The 19,433-nt window shown below is 40.7% G+C and overlaps 3 non-coding genes and 1 pseudogene across 3 annotated transcripts; all 4 read right to left on the reverse strand.

Annotated features, from left to right (window-relative positions):
* Positions 1 to 7,857: 7,857 nt before the first annotated feature.
* LOC124668842 lies at positions 7,858 to 7,951 on the reverse strand (annotated as a pseudogene).
* A 1,641-nt stretch (positions 7,952 to 9,592) lies between these two features.
* Positions 9,593 to 9,690, reverse strand: LOC124668837. The gene has a single exon (XR_006991914.1). It is a non-coding gene; the product is annotated as a small nucleolar RNA Z101 (small nucleolar RNA).
* A 1,621-nt stretch (positions 9,691 to 11,311) lies between these two features.
* Positions 11,312 to 11,407, reverse strand: LOC124668840. The gene has a single exon (XR_006991916.1). It is a non-coding gene; the product is annotated as a small nucleolar RNA Z101 (small nucleolar RNA).
* Positions 11,408 to 11,640: 233 nt separating this feature from the next.
* Positions 11,641 to 11,738, reverse strand: LOC124668836. Its single transcript, XR_006991913.1, has one exon. It is a non-coding gene; the product is annotated as a small nucleolar RNA Z101 (small nucleolar RNA).
* Between the last annotated feature and the right edge of the window lie 7,695 nt (positions 11,739 to 19,433).

Below are 19,433 nucleotides of genomic sequence, written 5' to 3' on the forward strand. Positions count from 1 at the left end.
TACCTTCTTTTTTTATGGAAAGAGCTACCCATAATCAGTTCCGGTGATTTTGTTTGAAATTTTAAGACTCCTCTCGGCTCCACTATTTTCCATCTTCCTCCCGCTAATTTTGTTTCCAATCAGCCGTCCTTGGTCGAAGCACAGCCGATCCGTGGCGGGTATGCGCTCATTCTACTTCACCGTAACTAATTGCCCATCCTTTTTCTTTCTGAGCACTGTACAATGAACGAATGAAAAGCCACTTCCTGTGCTATCGGAAGGACGGAAGCAGACACAACCAATTATGAAAGAGTTGTATCTATTCCGCCGCAAATGCTGAAAAGAAATTCAATGAGCGTCCTGGCCTGTGATATCCTCAAATCCATACACTACAGTGACAACCTAGGACTTCACTTAGGGGTATACCACACAATTTATTTTTTGACACGCATCAATATTTTGCATGGAAAAACATAGCGCGCTATTTCGGCGCTAATAGCACGCTATAGTGTTTTTAGACAGCTCACGCTACATCATTTCGGCGCTATAGCACACTAACATCGTATTTTCGGTCGACGCTATTTTGTTATAGCGCGCTATTTTTTCCTTGATATTTTGAGATAAATGACTCGTATATTTGCCTTGACGGTGTATGAGGATATATATCTGTTGAGCTATCAATAGTAGCTTCACTAAACCTTGATCGACTAAGTTTTTATGTATTAATGAAATTTTTCATAACTCAAAAGTCACAAAAGAAAACTTTATGTATTAGTTGATCATGAGCCAAGTTCTTCAACCAATTTGACTCGTGTGTAAAAGTTGCTAGTTGGATTAATAGATTTTGAATGACACATTAAAAAGAATAAAGTGCTAGAGGATACCCTTTAGATCGATTTGAGTATTGAGGAGTCAAATATGGCTTTTATAGTGATTTGAGTATTGAGTATTGAGGACACCAATAGAGCTAGAAGATTATGATTCGTCGGTACATTGGCTGCCCTGAGGATGCGGAAGAAGCTGAGTCGAGAGCTGCCCTGACTAACTATCTTCGGCCATTAGAGCAGCTACAGTAGTACTAGTAGTACAGTCTTAGATACACACACAAATAGAGCCAGGAGATTAGATACATGCACACAAATAAAGCAGGAGAATATATATGGGCCTTAAGTACGTATAATTATCTCCAGCCATTAACCATCTACGGTACATACTAGTAGTAGTACAGCCGGCCATCCAGATGCGGCGTGCCCCAGATTGGTAACGTGAACCGTGGAAGGTAGGAGCCGATTCTCCTTGACTGTAATTATATTTTTCTTTCTCCTAATACATGCATTGTCCGTGAATCACTTACCTTGTCTTTTACGGAAAGAGCTAGCACTGCATAATCAGTTTCGGTGATATTGGAAGAATGGAAGCAAACGCAACCAATTATCGAAAGGGCGGAAGCCAAAGTTAGGGACTCAGATTTCGTTTGAAATTTCAAGACTCCCCTCGGTGTCACGTTTTCCATCTCCCCCGCTAATTTTGTTTCCAGTCAGCCGATCTTGATCACAGGGAAGCACAACCGGCTGTACAGATGCGGCGTGCCCCGGATTGGTAACGTGGAACCGTGGAGGGTGGATGCCGATTCTGTTTCTCCTAATACATGCCTTATCCGCGTATCGCGTACCTTGTTTTTTACGGAAAGAGCGCACTACATAATCAGTTCTGGTGATATCGAAAGGACAGAAGCAAACACAACCAATTATCGAACGGGCGGAAGCCAAAGTTAGGGGCTCGGATTTCGTTTGAAATTTCAAGTCTCCCCTTGGCGCCACTTTTTTTCGTCTCACTTTCGCTAATTTTGTTTCCAGTCAGCCGCCCTTGATCACAGGGAAGCACAACCGATCATCCAAATTGAGGCACTTTACCGTAATTAATTGCCCATCCTTTTCTTTCCCCTAATAAGTGCCTTCTCCGCATATCACGTCCGTCTTTCTACGGAAAGAGCTAGCACTGTATAATCAACGAATGAATCCACTTACTGTGCTATCGGAAGGACGGAAGAGACGCAACCAATTATGAAAGAGTTGTATGATTCCGCGGCGAATGATGAAAATAAATTCAATGAGCGTCCTGGCCTGTGATATACATACACTATGTATGTGCTCCATCCTTCCTAAAATAGGATGCCTATTATCTTTTTACAAAGTTGAACTTCTCAAAGTGCCACTATATATAAAAAAAATCAACAATTATAATATCAAATCAATGTCGTTAGAACCGTCATGAAATATATTTTTGTATTATGTCCATATCAAGTTGTATATGTTGATTTTTTTATAGTTCCTTAAACCTTTAAAAAATTAACTTTAATAAAAAAAAAGTTGGGGATCCTAGCTAACTTGGGTAGGAGAAAGTACTAGCAATCATTATTGATTTTCCTGTACCTCTAATTTCCCAGACTAGACGAATCAATCGATTGGGTGCTTAGAAATCAGCCAGCAACACCAGGCAGGACAAAACGCCATCGGCTCAGGCATTTCTGTAGATAGAAAAAAGAAAACCTTTAGCGCAGTGCTTCACAGGTATAACTATATGTTTTCCTTTGTAGCAATTACAAATGGCAATCAAAATGCACTCAAGACCCTGAATTACTGTAGAGAACAAAACACTCATATAAGCCCACCACTCAATTTTTTCCCACGCCAAAATCTAATGTAATCACAGCAGGGGATGCATAGAAAGTGGAGGGGTTGTGGAAAGAGTAGTATGGGCGTACCTTGGTGGTCGTCCTAGTCGAGACTCAAGTCAGAATCGCCCAACCCACAGAGCATGAATCACCCTGTGCTACAGCTTCCCGCAGTCCACGCCGCAGCAGCACAACATCATCTCCACCCAGCTCCTCATCACCTCCTTTGCGGCACAAGCAGAAAAAGAACATCACCAAATTGATATGATGAAGAGAATCCTACTAAAATCACATAGAACTACCTCCTGATATGGTGATGACACTGCATTTAAGACACAAAAAATACATTCTAGTGATGGAAAATAGTGCATAAGTTCCTCTATTTAATAATGTAGATGTAGCTCATTTTTCACTGAATTCAAACAAGAAGCTCACGATTATTTACCAGTCAAACGAGGGTTTTGAAACTAGATGCCAAAGTAACACACATGTTTCCCTTTATTTATTTAATTTTATAAGTGGGAACATACCTAATTATTTTCTATGCTCCACGAGAATACCCATTCCCTCGGAGACAAATTGTAAAGTTCACTCGGCGTTGTTGGATTCAGGAGATAGCCCCAGATCTCCCTAATTAGCCCATGAGGAACAGAAACAAGACCCTAAGATGTATCATGAGCAATAATAGAATGTACTGCCATAATATGAGGAAAGGCCAATCAGCATATATACACAACAAGAAGGTAAGTTGGGCTGCATCAGCTATTAAATCCTTTCAACAGGCATGGAATTTTATTCCGTTTGTAGAGATGAACTCGTAGCAGTTCTTCCGCATGTTACCACAATAGCAAGTAAAACTAAGTCAGACCTCAAGTCTCCCAAGGCCGTACTGATCAAGCAGCTATCTCAAATTTAATTGATTCCAGACTTATTTAATACAAAGAATACCAATTTATAGAATGATCCACTTATTTCATTAATTTAATGAACAAATGATAACATTAATTGCAAGGAAAGTATTCAATCACAAATTTTCTCCGCACATTTCCATGCAAATGCTAGTCATATCTCTCTCTGTCCAAATTAATTTACTATGAAACTGGGAACTTGAGAAATATTGCTCAAGACTCAAGAAGCAATAGATGACTCGAGGATTAATGCATAAATCCAGGCAATGCTAGTGCTGAAATCAGTTGGCACTCCTAGCTGTGTTTATTCATTCAGAGCCCACGTTAAGCACTCTCAGGATTACGTGTTTATGACGATTCATGCAGCAACTCGGTTCTTGATTCCTCGCTGAACACAAGTGTTAAATGCAGCTAGTATAAACTATTAATCCCCACTGGACACAAGTGTACACGTATAAACCCTCCATTCCAAAGAGTTGGAATGTATTTCAGCAGAGCAAAACTGATCCAGCGGCAAGTATGAACTACAAATCATCTGCCAGTATCAACTATGTGTGTGGTTGCAAAACAAAGGAGGGTGCTTTACAGCAACCACATGTCAGCTTTGAAACTTTGAACAAAAAAATGAGGTAAACATGCAGCGGTAGTTCTTGAAGCATGTCTGGCTGCAAGATCTGAAATTACAGGCACTCGTCATATTGTATTTCCGGCTCCGCCTATTTAGCATAAAGTTCAGATATCTAACAAAAATAGCTGCATAGAAGGTTGAAAATATTCTCTATATCTAACACTGATATGATTAGTGATGATTGAATCATCTCTATCTACTATGTATTTTTCACTCCCTTCTCTTTTTTGGGGGAGTATAAAGACGAGTGTAAGCAAAGCTCTAAAACACAAGGACATAATAGTAATCAGCAAATGACTAACAACGAAAACTACCAAGTTTTTTCTCCTAGATACAAATTGTATTGCATGATACTGCTTGCCATACTACTAAGAACAATTAATTCATCAACGAAGTAACTTGAAAAATCCACAAAAGAGAAGTTTAAAACAAATGAAATGAGATTCAGCGGGACCACAGAGGCAAATACATCCACTATATCCAAGAAAGCAATTCAAACTTCACGTATATTTGAGGTATAAATACCGAGAAGAGTCCATCCATTTGGTGCTGACCTAAAACCTTAAAAATGAAAGCTCAAATGAAGACAAAAACTTGAGAAATGACAACACACAACAACTAATACAGTGAAGGCTACCTTAGCTGCAGTTATGGATTTTGCACTGAATGCCCCAAACAAACTGCATTCAAAGTTTAGTTCTAGAATAAAGAGCCACACAAAAATCCAATTGAGGACTAGCTATTTACACTCATTCATAGATTAATTAATGGTTCCTTGTGTATGGTTCAATTAGACGTTCAGAGCACTAACCATCGATGGACGAACATATGGCTCCTCACTAATTCCAACAAGAGCACTTGGTTAAGGTGTGCACTTGAGTTGAGTTGTGGTATCAATAAAGCACATAGAAGAAAAGATGATAAACCCAAGAACTTTACCTAAACCACAGAGACGGGGAAGAAGACCACCACTATCATCGCATGGCACGCTAAACTCGGCACCATCACACAACACCGAGGGCAGAGGTGAAGGAGGAAGTAGTCAAAGCTAAGGGCCAACCGGGCCTGCATCAAAACTCGAAAGGCTTAAATCAAGATCATTCATAGGCAACACAAGGCGAATTGATAAACAACGGCTTAGGGGTACAAATCTATCTTTCGAGATAAACAGCAGCACAGGTAGAAAGATAAGTCATATTAAGCAAACATATATTATGTGTAATAAAAAAAGCATTCAACTACATATCAATATGCTAGCTAACTGAGGATATTAATACAAGGTAAATAATACACGTCCTGTACATAATTCATCATTGAGAGTTACACATGCATATACAATACACCTAAGTACGGCATAAAGGATATTCTACCATAGGATTTGTTCATGGGAAACAACACAAGATCCCATCAAACTTAAGAGGCACTAAAGCACTAAAAACATACACAATATGATTTATAAGCTAGTCAATCTGCTACTAAATCATGTGTACTGCCATGTGAAATTAACCCAGCCAACAAAGCCACTTGGCATAACAAAATAAAGACCACATGTGGTGCAACGTTCTTATCCCCATCAATACAACCAGTAGCTTATAAGATCATTGTCAAGGATATGAAGGCAGCAACCTATCTTACCATACAAGACAAAAACATCAACTGAAGAAGGATGCTAACGCAAGATAAATGTGCACATAAAATTTATAACAGTAACAAGTTTGTCAATATAATGCGGAACATAGGATTCAGGGTCCGTGATGGAACAATGAACACAAACTAGAACAACGTCGAATAATGGAGCTATTCTCCCAAAACAAGACATGATCAAGACCACATTACTAATTATTAGAATCGAGAACTATATAGCAACAAGCTGGGGCAACTAACAAAAAATCATTAAGTTAATTGGCTAAACAAGAATACTAGCATCAAGACCTCAAATAACCAGGCATAGATATTAGATTTCTAGCAATAGAATTTAGAAAGCTAGATGGCAAGATAGCCATCACAACCATAATTCGAAATACAGGTGATAGACATAGCATAACATAGCGCGAACGCAAGGGAACTGGAGATCAAAGGGGTGAACCTGGAGCTCATCATAAGGGTTTTACCTAGGCCGTCCTCAACGCAAAGCTGAATCACCTCCACCTGCACCAGAAGAAGTGGAACCTGCTGCTAATAGAAACGACATCAGTAAAATGTTCATTACCAATGATTGCACACGGAAAAAAACTAAGCAACTAAGCACCATATCAAAAGGCAGCATATTTAGTGGCCAATAGCATCCAACCATCAACAACTAAGCAACCATTAACCCCTCTAATCTAAAAAAAAAGCTCAAGATTACAAAAAAGAAACACTTAAGAAAAGAATTAAGGTTTAGCATTCATATTGGAATCCAACTAAACCATGTTATGCCATTTCCTGCAAATGTGCACAAACAGCCCAACCACAAGGCAATATGCCATTTCATGCGAAGCATCATGTGAAATCTACCCAGCCAACAAAACCACTTGTTAAAACCCTGAGCACTCAACAACTTCAAAGTTTTGATGTGTTTCTAACAAAGAGAAATGCACGATAAAGTAATGTCAATTAATTCACTATGACATAGGGAGGAGATGCTTCAACATCACAGTGTTAGGGACCTGGACCTTAACCGCTAAATTATTCACTGCTTACCATGATAAAATGTAATAGTAAATCAATGGCACACTCCACAATTTGATAGCTTGCATGATGCAATAAGACAAACACCAAATCTTGTATGTCACTTTGCCAAAGTGGCTCATTGCCCTTTGTAGCAGTTTTCCCCTTTCCATTAAGATGATAGCCACCTCAAAGATTTCCCAAAAGGAAAAAAAAAATTGAGGGAAAGGCAAAAAAGACAATGCAATGCATTTCGAATAAATGCACGTGCGACTTTTAATGTTTGTCACTTACAAATACATGATGAAGTGTCTTCTGAAATATAAATAGCCAAACTAAAAACTATTGACGAAATTTAACAACCAACCATTAATACAGCAGATAAATTAAGAAAAATGGAGGTTTGCTGACTACTGATAAAAGAACAGCTCAGCTAATATAATATTCAGACGGAAATGATACACAAGATAAGACATCAAATAACTAATACAAATTCGATTAGCCATCATCAAGCTACCAGCATACAGAGCTGATGAAGCAATTTTTGAAGAGAGAAGAGAAGGCGCCAGGAGTCACATAGTGGTCCATAGGCGCTCTCGTCCCTGGTGTCGTCTGAGCTAAGTAAGAGCAAGTTTTTGTCCACCCTAAACCCGTCGCTCACCGCCTATCACCCCTGCCGCCTCAGGTTGTAGCAGCATCCCTTCGAAGCTGCTATAACATAAGCAAGCACCACATCAGTACTAAACTTCCGAAATCTGAACATGTACATTTCCTATGTAGTTGGACATTAGTAGTAGTAGCTTCATTAATTAAAATCAATGCATATGAACAGCAGAAATATGCATTCATCCACTTGATGATGTGCTATCAATGTTTAGAAATAATTCAGATGGTAACCAAGAAAGAGGGAAATTTAGCTACACACAATAACTAAATAATCCGAGAACTTTCAGATCCTAAAGAGAACAACTCAATCATGGATAATTCTCAATAAAAGTTTTTTAAAGTACTCCTCAATCCTCATGCATAAGATCCTCAAGGTGAAAAGAGTGACATCAGAGATGCCTCGGACGTGAATTACCCATAAAACTTGAGTCACCTCATCTACGTCAACAATGCTCCTCCAAAAACAACAAGAAGACACAATTTACATTGGCAAAGACATACAAGGAAAGCAACGCTCACCATCCGCAAGCCCACAAGTGCACAACTGCAGCCGATGGTGGACAAGGTGGCGAGCAGGTTACCCACCTGGAAGGCCGGCCTCATGGGCAAAGCTGGCCGCCTCGCCATGGTGAAGTCCGTCCTTGGTGCGATCCCAATCCACCAACTGCTTGTCCTGGCGCCGTCCAAAAAGATCCTCAAGCTCATCGTCAAGATTGAGCGAGGCTTTCTTTGGTCGGGACGCGCGGCCGCCAACGGCGGGCACTGTCATGTCAATTGGCAGCGCGTCGCCCGCCCCATCGCCTACGGTGGCCTGGGTGTCCACGACCTGGACCGAACCAGCCTGTCCCTACGCTTACGTTGGCTTTGGCTGAGCAGAACGGACAATCGGCGCGCCTGGCAGGGCTTGGAGCTCCAATTCTCCGAACAGGAGCAGGCCTTGTTCTTCGCTTCCACGACAATGATCCTCGGCAACGGCCGCGACGCCATGTTCTGGGACGATCGATGGATTGAGGGCCGCTCGGTTCGTGAGATTGTGCCGTCACTATTCAGGTGCATACCAAAGAGGCGCCGCAAATCTCGCACCGTCGCTGATGGGCTGCATGGAAACGCTTGGGCTTCAGACATACATGGCAACCTGGGTATCCAAGAGATCGGTGACTACCTGCTTCTTTGGAGGAGGATTGAGGGCACGTTGCTCAGTCAAGAACCGGACCGGCTCAACTGGAAGTGGACCGCCTCGGGAGCATATTCAGCCAAGTCCGCCTACATGGCCACGTTCCTCGGGTCCACGGCGTGCCCTGCAGCCAAGCACGTCTGGCGCACATGGGCGCCCCAGAAGGTCAAGTTCTTCCTCTGGCTGGCTCTCCAAGATCGCTGCTGGACCGCGGAAAGGCTAGCACGACGAGGGCTGCAGCACCACCCTCGATGTCTGCTCTGCGACCAGCAGCCCGAGACCATGCGCCACCTACTGCTGGAGTGCCCGTTTGCCAAGCAAGTTTGGCATGAGGTGCTCTCGTGGCTTAGGATGACATGTAGGATCCCTAGTGCCGAGGATGCTTCGCTATGTGACTGGATCGCAAAGGTCAAGCCAGCGCTCCCAAAGCCGCTACGGAAAGGGTTCGCATCGGCTTCCTTGCTCATACCATGGATGCTCTGGAAGCACAGAAACGACTGCGTGTTCGACAGGGCTCAGCCATCGACGCGCACGTTGTTGGCCAACATCAGGGAAGAAGCTTCTCTCTGTGCAAGGGCCGGAGCTCTGGGGCTAAGGGCCGTCCTCCCAGCCAGCTGGGATGTGCACTAGGCAAACCATCCCCTACCTTGTACCACCGTCTCCTAGGAGGCTTGTAATTATAACTCTTTCTTTTCAATGAAATGAAGCGCAAAGGTCCTTTGCGTTTTCTCGAGAAAAAAAAACATCTGTTTTTTCTCATGGAAATGACATGATAAGATTCGTTTAGTAATTAGACCATCATATCAGCCAACCAATCAAATAGGGAAATTAATCATTTCATCCCTAGCCCATTAAACCACAAATAAAACATTTATTTAAGGAAAGTACTAAGAACACAAATGGCATCATCGAGAGGGAGGCATCAGATCTCCAAGGTGAAAAAGAGAATGACATCATAGAAATGCCTCAGACACAAATTACAAAGAAACTGGTGTCTCCTCATCTGCATGACACCACTTTCATCCAAAAAAAAACCATCAAATTCAAGGAGACAATCTAATTAACCAGCGAAATTTTTCATGCAAAATAAAGAATTGAACTAAGTGGGGGATGTGATCAAATAAAGGTAATACATGATCATTGGACATCATACCCTCCATCGAAAAAATTATGTCATCTTCATCTTGCCCAAACAAATCAAACAAGGAAAGAAAAGAACACAAAAGAATAAAATATTATCAAGGATGCATTGCAACTCCAAGCTGAAAAGAGTGAGATCATAGACACAACTCATGCATGCCAGAAACAATTCTAGCTTGCCCTACAGGATCCCGTGATGTAAACTATAGAAGCAAGAATTTGGGTTAGTAAGCTAGCTAGCATCCATTTTACCGTTGCCTGAATTACATTAGAGTAAAGTGGTTCTTGATTCCCAATTCCATAAATGCTGGAGAGAAACAAAATACCAAAAACATTATGTACTCTTAAAATCAGTACATGGGCCAAGTCCTCAACAGAAATATCCATCAAAGTACAAGCACTAACCTGATTGTGGCATTGTCGTCTCTCAACTTCTCTACGTATATAGTTATATGCCGACCTCTGGGATCATCACAACCCATTCTACAAACAAGGGAAAAATATTCAAATTAGATCATCAATAACAATATGCACATGAAGCGAAGCACATAGAAGCTCTCGAAAGATGCATTGTAGGTTTGAGCACTTCTTCAGTTGCATCCACTATCAAAAAATGGAGAACACATACCCACTATCCAACAGGACCACGTATATCCACTATCCAAGAAAGCAATTCAAACTTCACTTACAAATACATGATGATGTGTCTTTTGAAAGATAAATAGCCAAACTAAAAACTAATGACGGAATTTAACAAGCGACCATTATTACAGCAGATAAATTAAGAAAAATGGAGATTTGCTGACTAGTGGTAAAAGAACAGCTCAGCTAATATAGCATTCATACGGAACTGATACACAAGATAAGACATCAAATAACTTATACAAATTAGAGTAGCCATCATCAAGCTACCAGCATGCAGAGCTGATGAAGCAATTTTTGAACAGATAAGAGAAGGCGCCAGGAATCACCTAGTGGTCCGTAGGCGCTCTTGTCCCCGGTGTCGTCTGAGTTGAGTAAGAGCAAGTTGTTGTCCATCCTAAACCCGCCGCTCACCGCCTATCACCCCTGCCGCCTCTGGTTGTAGGAGCATCCCTTCGAAGCTGCTATAACATAAGCAAGCACCACATCAGTACTAAGCTTCATAAATCAGAACATGTACATTTCCTAAGTAGCTAGACATTAGTAGTAGTAGCTTCATTAATTAACATCAATAAACTTCAGAAATCTGAACATGTACATTTCCTAAGTAGCTGGACATTAGTAGTAGTAGCTTCATTAATTAACATCAATGCATATGAACAGTAGAAATATGCATTCATCCACTTGATGTGCTATCAATGTTTCGAAATAATTCCGATGGTAACCATGAAAGAGGGAAATTTAGCTACACACAATAACTAAATAATCAGAGAACTTTCAGATCCGAAACTGAACAACTCAATCATGGATAATTCTCAACAAAAGTTTTTTAAAGAAAGTACTCCTCAATCCTCATGTATAAGATCTCCAAGGTGAAAAGAGTGACATCACAGAGATGCCCCCGACGCGAATTACCCATAATACTCGTGTCGCCTCATCTACATCAACAATGCTCCTCCAAAAACAACAAGACACAATTTACATTGGCAAAGACATAGAAGGAAAGCAAAAAAACATCTGTTTTTTTCTCATGGAAATGACATGATAAGATTCGTTTAGACCATCATATCAGCCAACCAATCAAATAGGGAAATTAATCATCTCATCCCTAGCCCATTAAACCACAAATAAAAACATTTATGGAAGGAAAGTACTAAGAACGCAAATGGCAACATCGAGAGGGAGGCATCAGATCTCCAAGGTGAAAAAGAGAATGACATCACAGAAATGCCTCAGACACAAATTACAAAGAAACTCGTGTCTCCTCATCTGCATGACACCACTTTCATCCAAATTAAAAAAACAAGCCATCAAATTCAGGGAAAAAATATAATTAACCATCAATTTTTTTAATGCAAAATAAAGAATTGAACTAAGTGGGGGATGTGATCAAATAAAGGTAATACATGATCATTGGACATCATACCCTCCATCAACAAAATAATGTCATCCTCATCTTGCCCAAACAAATCAAACAAGGAAAGAAAAGAACCCAAAAGAATAAAATATTAGCAAGGATGCATTGGAACTCCAAGGTGAAAAGAGTGAGATCATAGACACAACTCGTGCATGCCAGAAACAATTCTAGCTTGGCCTACAGGATCCTGTGATGTAAACTATAGAAGCAAGAATTTGGGTTAGTAAGCAAGCTAGCATCCAGTTTACCGTTGCCTGAACTACATTAGAGTAAAGTGGTTCTTGATTCCCAATTCCATAAATGCTGGAGAGAAACAAAATACCAAAAACATTATGTACTCTTAAAATCAGTACACGGGCCAAGTCCTCAACAGAAATATCCATCAGAGAACAAGCACTAACCTGATTGTGGCATTGTCATCTCTCAACTTTTCTATGTATATAGTTATATGCCGACCTCTGGGATCATCACAACCCAATCTGCAAACAAGGGAAAAATAGTCAAATTAGATCATCAATAACAATATGCACATGAAGCTAAGCACATAGAAGCTCTCGAAAGATGCATTGTAGGTTTGAGCACTTCTTCAATTGCATCCACTATCCAAGAATGGAGGACACATACCCACTATCCAACAGGACCCCATATATCCACTATCCAAGAAAGCAAGTCAAACTTCTCGTATATTTGAGGTTTAAAATACTTGAGAAACGACAACACATCAACAACTAATACAGTAAAGGCTACCTCATCTGCAGTTATGAATTTTGCACAGAACACTCCAAACAAACTGCGTACAAAGTTCATTTCCAGCATAAAGAACCAAATTGAAAATATTTTCTAGTTGAGAAGGATCTCTTTCATTCATTTTTTCCAACGAACCAATCTGATGTATTTAAACTAATTCGTAGATTATATTAATTCAAGTTTTTGTCTATTGCAGTCTAGCAACATTGGGTCAAAATAACTACACATGCTAGAATGTCAATCGATGTGACACAATCACTCTACAACCACCGTTTCAAACTGTCAATCAACTTACGCAGCTACTGAACATACATAGGCAACTAAGCATCACATGATCATCAAGTCCTCGAAAATTAAATTCCAGAAAAAGACACTACTATACAAACCACATTGCTAGGCACTAGTAACCAGGTTCACAGCCAGCACAACAACAACAAGACATGCCCAAGATGCAACAGCTGATCATATTTTATTACTAGAACTAGTGGCCGGATCAATGTGAGCACAAAAAGGCATACCCTGAAATCTATATACAAAAGCAGCATCATATTTGCCAGAACAACAACAAAAATAGACACAAAAAAGATGAGAACCACAAGGATAGCTGCTACCTTCTAGCATGGTGGTGGTCTTGCTCTCACTGGAAAAGAACCAGAGTCGAGGCGGTCACTGTGACATGACGGTTGAAGACGTAGATGGCACCTGAACAGGTTGTAGCGGACGCAGAGCATCACCACCACCGTGGTTGGGGTGCGGTGGCGAGAGGTGAGGTAATCGAAACCCAGGGCTGGTTTGGGCTAAAACCGCGCACGAGACGCTGCAGCTTTCACAGCATCAACACAGCCGGAGCCAGAATGGTCACGCCAGATCTGGTAGCCATGGGTACCTCCTGGCCAGCTACAAACCCACTTCTTAGCTGATGCCCTGCAAAGGATGGAGGAACATAACCATTGATTAATCCCGAGAATTACAAGAGTGCCAGATACTAAAAAAGTTTCAAGTTCTATTCACGGCCATCCAAAGTATAAGACAACTCTGTAGTTTATGCTTCTACATCTGAGGCCAGCCATATTGGGGTAGTTATTCTATTTCTGTGAGAAACCATGTTAGATTTCTACCGACGGAACAAGACAAGTAAAAATGATACATGCTAACAAAACTGAACAATAGTAGATGTGAAAGAAAAAGTACAAATGCAATCCGTTTATCCGTGAAGTCAAAATAGCAATGCTCTACAGAGCAGCATGTAGGAAGTGTCAATCTAGGCCAGCAACACGAAACCACCAATTGCTGAGGAAAAAAAGAAGTATCAGCATAAGAGTCGCTAATAATCAGCCTTAGGTGTCCATTTAAGCACTTGATAGCTCTTTGAGAACATATTACTTTTTGTTTTTTCAGAGTCGAAGTTTAATAAGGTGAAATGACTTATGTCTGATGATCCAAAACAACAAGATACACAATATCTAGGTTGAATACAACGCCATTTTCAGACTGAAAAAATCTACAAAGAAACTTGTCAAGAAACGAAAGGAACTTGGTCATGCTCTAACATGTACTCCTGGAATAGGAAAAACATAGTCCACTAAAAAGGCTGAGGGTACAGAAACATAAGACCTGCAACCTACTAGTGCCATAGTTGATAAAAAAATGTAATGGAAGAAAAGAGAGAAAAATATGTAGTAAAACAAATGCATTCATTGCGCAGATATCAGCACCAAGTGGAATGTATTCATAGCAAGATTGTTCTGTTAGGCAACAAAACCATTCAACATATAAAAGAATAGATTCTCATGTCAACAAAGTTATATTTACATGTTGGAAACACTAGTGAACATTAAGTAGTATGATTTGATTCACCATGTGATGATGAGATAGCAAAGATAATGGCTGCAAGGAGGAGATACTAGAACATATCTTCAGGAATATTTATGAAGTTGATTTGGTATTTAACTACCCCAAGGTAAAAACTCTGACAACTACTTCAAAACTTATTATCTCATCTCAGTACATTCTTGCTTCTTGGAAAAAAGGAATAACTATTAGCCAGTGTGGTTAAATTTTTGCATGAAAGAATAAGATTGAGGTAGGCAAGTGTTCTTTATGACTTTATCTAGATAGATACCCTTGTATCTTCATGCTAGTCTGGTCAAAGGAAAATATAGGCTGCCATCAAGTAAGTAGCAACCCTTTCCTGCAACTTAGTTCTACATTTGCGCTTGATTAATTCTGATTATGTGGAGAAATTGTTTATTTTGATGAAAATGAGTAAGTAGCAATCCCTTTCCTGCAACTTAGCTCTATTGCTCATGGTCCAGTGTAGGCCATGTTATTGGGCTTAGTTCAAGACTACAATCATGTTTAACTCTATATTTATTTCTCGTTCATTTGTCCATACCAATTTAGTAATTACTAGACATTCTCATATTTCCATTACCATATATTTGAAAATTTCTTCGACGCTTGAATTACTTCAAACGGAAAAGGATAAATTAACCAAGTATATAAAAACACTTGATAGAGCCAAGTATATTGAAAAAATATAGATGTATATCATGATGTGTAAATCTGCAGTGTTAAAAATGTGGATATGCGAGGCATGTTTGGGACTCCCCTTGCATTATTTGTCTCAGTGTGGCCATTCCTCCAAAGCCATATGTACATACTGTCCTCTACAAATTCTGGGCATGTTTCGAGGCAAAACGCGGAATTAGAGTCTTAAAACTAGTTGCAAAATTCAGCATGGGCTAATACATGGAAGTTGTCATCACATGACAAAGCACCTAGCAGAAAGATTAATTCATCTGTCACACTCAATGCGAACATACACGGCGTCAGAAATTAGGGAGGCAATGAAAGGTAAAGAGAGACCTTCTGAGTCAAAAAGACAGGGGAAGCATGTCGTAGTGGAACTATGGAAGCTCGAAGCAACTCAGGTGGACCACCAAAACACAACCGGAGGGCACCACACCACCACCAGTACAGCTACAGACCCTGACCAAAATAGAATCTAAGCATGCATTAAAACATAGATTGAAGCCAAGCGGCTAAACTATCAAACAATTATAAGAGAAGCCCTAAAAATGCAGAAAATCTAAGCCTTAAAAGTACATGCAGAGTTATTATATTTCCAAGACAAGATTATATAAAGCCACTCTTCAGTCCATTAATAATTTCCAAGAAAACAAAGAAATGCTAAGAATTGGGCATTGATGTGCATTACAATTACAGAACATTTAAAGTTCTAGAAAACACCACATGAATGCATCCATATTTCTTGCGGAAGCCATAAATCCCAGTGGCAAACTATCAGAACATTTTAGACTCAATGAATTGAGCCTATTTTCTGTAAAAAGAGGTAATTACCTAGGTACAAATATTTCCACAATTCACATATGAAGGTATAGATGGAAAAAATTATGATGTTGTTTTTCATGGCAAAAAAAAACAAGAAACATACAAGTTTGGGATATTAGTATACATCTAGAGGCACAACATAATATAATTTAAAACAGAAACTGAAATATTAAAAGAGCAACCCTGCGCATGCAACAATTCTGTCAAAGCCTGAAAGTATAAGTACAGTAATTGGTTATTTCAAGGAAAAACAAGATTGCATCAAGCCACTCTTCAATTTCATTCATCCATGGTCATGAGAGCAACACATCCACTTGAACAAAACATGCATGGAAATAGTATGTCGTGAACCAAATTAAAATAGAATAGGGGTGCTGGTAACCTTGTAGGGTAGGGCCTCGGAGAAGTGTGAATGGCAGCTGCCGGAGTGCCTCTCTGTGCTACTACACTTGCAGCTCGCCACCGTGCCTCCTCCCGGTTCGCATCCGACACCACATCCCTCTTCATGTCTCTTCCTATATGCTTTAAACCTGAAAATACATTTTATTAAAAACAAAAAAACAAGTAAAATAGCCATGTACACATCATGCATACAATAGCTCACACTATTGCTGGTATAAATTATTTTCATATAATGGAAGATAACAACTTTCTTGTAAATCCTTTGTAATGCAAATCAGTTTGAGCAAAGGAATAGCTTCAGTCCAAGCAAGCATTTTAAGAAATAAATCATAATAATCCACTTGCTCTGGTAACAGAGGACATATAGCAAGAAGGGTATACATATTCATGTCCAGAATTTTTCAGTCGATAGCAAAGTTAGAAAGTTTTATAATGCCAACATATTCACAAAAATGTTGAATCAAGTACTCATAAGCACACGAATCCTATAGCTGAGTTGCAAATATTAATCCTGTAGCTTTTTGAACGTGATGACTACAAATGAAAAATAAAATATGGGTAGGCGGAAGAGATAGCATTACATCCACAGTGCCTCAAGAGATAAAGTTTTAGTAGCGAAAAATTCCAACTCTACTATGAACCTATTTTCTTGCATTTGGCAAGAAGATAATGCACACAAAGTGATGAGCATGTGCAACAAGCATATCACTACCAAAGCACTAGGGGTGGAAGATCACGTCGACCCCACCGTACTTGATGGTGATGCCGTTCCTGTCGTAGGAAGTCGTGGTCATCCAGGGCTTAGCAGCAGGACGTTGATGTCTCTGACATCATTGCGGAACTCGTTGGAGAGGTAGTGCGAGCAGCCACAGAAGCCCGATGCCAAGTTTGATATCATTTTAGCAAGTACATAGAAAGAGGGATTTGAATGGAGCGGAATTTGGCAAGGCAAAAGAGAGTACCTTCAGACACCGACGTCGACGAGGTCCTGAACATCGGCGGGCGTGGTGGGCCTGACCTTTTGCACGACGCCACCCAAAACATGTCCAGACCCTACAGGAATGGAACCAGGAAGACGAACTCAAAGGCGAAGGACATAAGAGGAATATTTACATGTTGGAAACATTAGAAAACATTGAGTGTTATGATCTGATTCATCAGATGATGATCAGATCAGATCAGATCAGATTGTTAAATGGACAACAAGGAAGAACAAATAAAATAACTTATTATGGTGTCGTACAAGTACACCATATATGTGAATTCTTTAAAAACGGAAATTGTTAAGCATGATGAAAATTTATGCGATATATAATCTGGGAGGCCCTAAATATGATCAGACACTAGTGAAGCGTGATCAAATCCTAAGATCTGGGAGGCAAGACATCAACTTTTTATACAAAAGCTTATTCTGCAGATAAAAAATTACAATGTTTTGGCAGTATACATGCATTAGCATCTATACATGGTTAGAACAAAACAACTCTGAACAATAACAATAATACCGTACTCTTATAGCACATCCAGGAAAACTCCTGAACCTACAACCGGCAGGCAACACTCTGGGATCCAACTGCGAACAACCGGACAGAGTTGTGCAAGATGTAGCGGTTCTTGGGGTGGGGAAGGAAGACGAGAGAGATGAGTGGTTTCTCACCAGCGCGCGGGGGCGGTCTGCAGACGACCGGAACCGAGGCGATGGTGCGTTGGAGCGGCCTCTCGTACGAGGAGGACGCGATGGAAGGAGGGCGCCGTATCTCCTGGCAATCAGGACCGCCGGGGCTCCTGGGCGTGGTGTGGATGGATCGACGGCCGCGCAAGGCTGGCCGGGACCGTCGTCCTCGACGCCGGCTGCTAGGGTTAGCGATTGGAGGCGCGGGGTGATGCGGCGTTGGCGAGGGGAGGAGGAGATGAGAGGATTCAGCCGGGAGTGGAGCTAGGCTGGGAGGAGCGATGGCGACGGCGACGGAGGAACGGGATCGAGGAGCCGGGAGCCATTTTTTGTTGATTGAGATGAAATGCGGGAGCCAATTAAGGCGTTGGGTGAGGGCGTGATTTACGTTTTCCTTTTTCTTTGTCACATCACATTTTTGTGGTTGTGTTTCTCTAGTGCGGACATTGGACGGCCAGATCGGCGACGCGTGGTGAGGCCGTGATCGATGCTGCACAATTAACTCGCCCATCAATTCAGGTTGTACGTGTGATCGATCCGTGTGTTGGTACTCATTTCAATAAGAGAGCTGCAATAATCAACAATACGAGAGTACTCATTTCAAACCTATTTAAAGTAGTTTAAAATATTAATTTGAGCACGACTACGGTAATTGATTGTTAGAAGAAGAATATAACTCGGTGACATGGTCATGGTCATCACCGGACCGGAGTCGATGATGAAGAACCATGCCTGACACCAACACTCGATACATGCGGTTGTCGTGAACATTCCCACGTCGTGGGCAAGAAGAAGCTACAAGCCCATATCCTAGTCATAGTGATGCTAGAGAGGCATTCGCCACTATCTTGATCAAAGACATCGTCAATACCACTATTTCTTTAATTTGTCGTAGCCATCAACATGGTCATCTCCTTCATCTAGACCAGTTTTGGCATTGTTACTGCGGCCGTCATGATGTGCAACTCCCCTCCACCGCGCTGAGGTTTGCAAGCTAGCACACAAGCTAGTTTGCTACAATACCAATACCACCAACATTTCCAACTGGCCACGCCCATCCGTATTCCTCGGCGCGATAATGATCTTTAAATCGGTAACCCTACCAAAGATCTAGACTAGCTTGATGAACTCGAAACTTGTTGTGCAAACCGAGTTAACTAGTTCCACCAATTAATCATCTACCAGATCCGTTAAATAAATAGCATAGTAGACTGTTCCACTCAATTTGGTAGCATTGCAAAACATAGGGTCTTAATTTTTAGAATCGTAAATCTTAAATTCTACTTAGTAGACCGTTCCACTCAATTTGGCTCGTAAAGTCGTAGAATCACGATTCACTAGTCTTTCATTGTTGTTTGTGTTAGAATAAGTCATAAGAACA

This window comes from Lolium rigidum, chromosome 6, assembly GCF_022539505.1.
Source record: "Lolium rigidum isolate FL_2022 chromosome 6, APGP_CSIRO_Lrig_0.1, whole genome shotgun sequence".
In the NCBI taxonomy this organism is placed as follows: Eukaryota; Viridiplantae; Streptophyta; class Magnoliopsida; order Poales; family Poaceae; genus Lolium; species Lolium rigidum.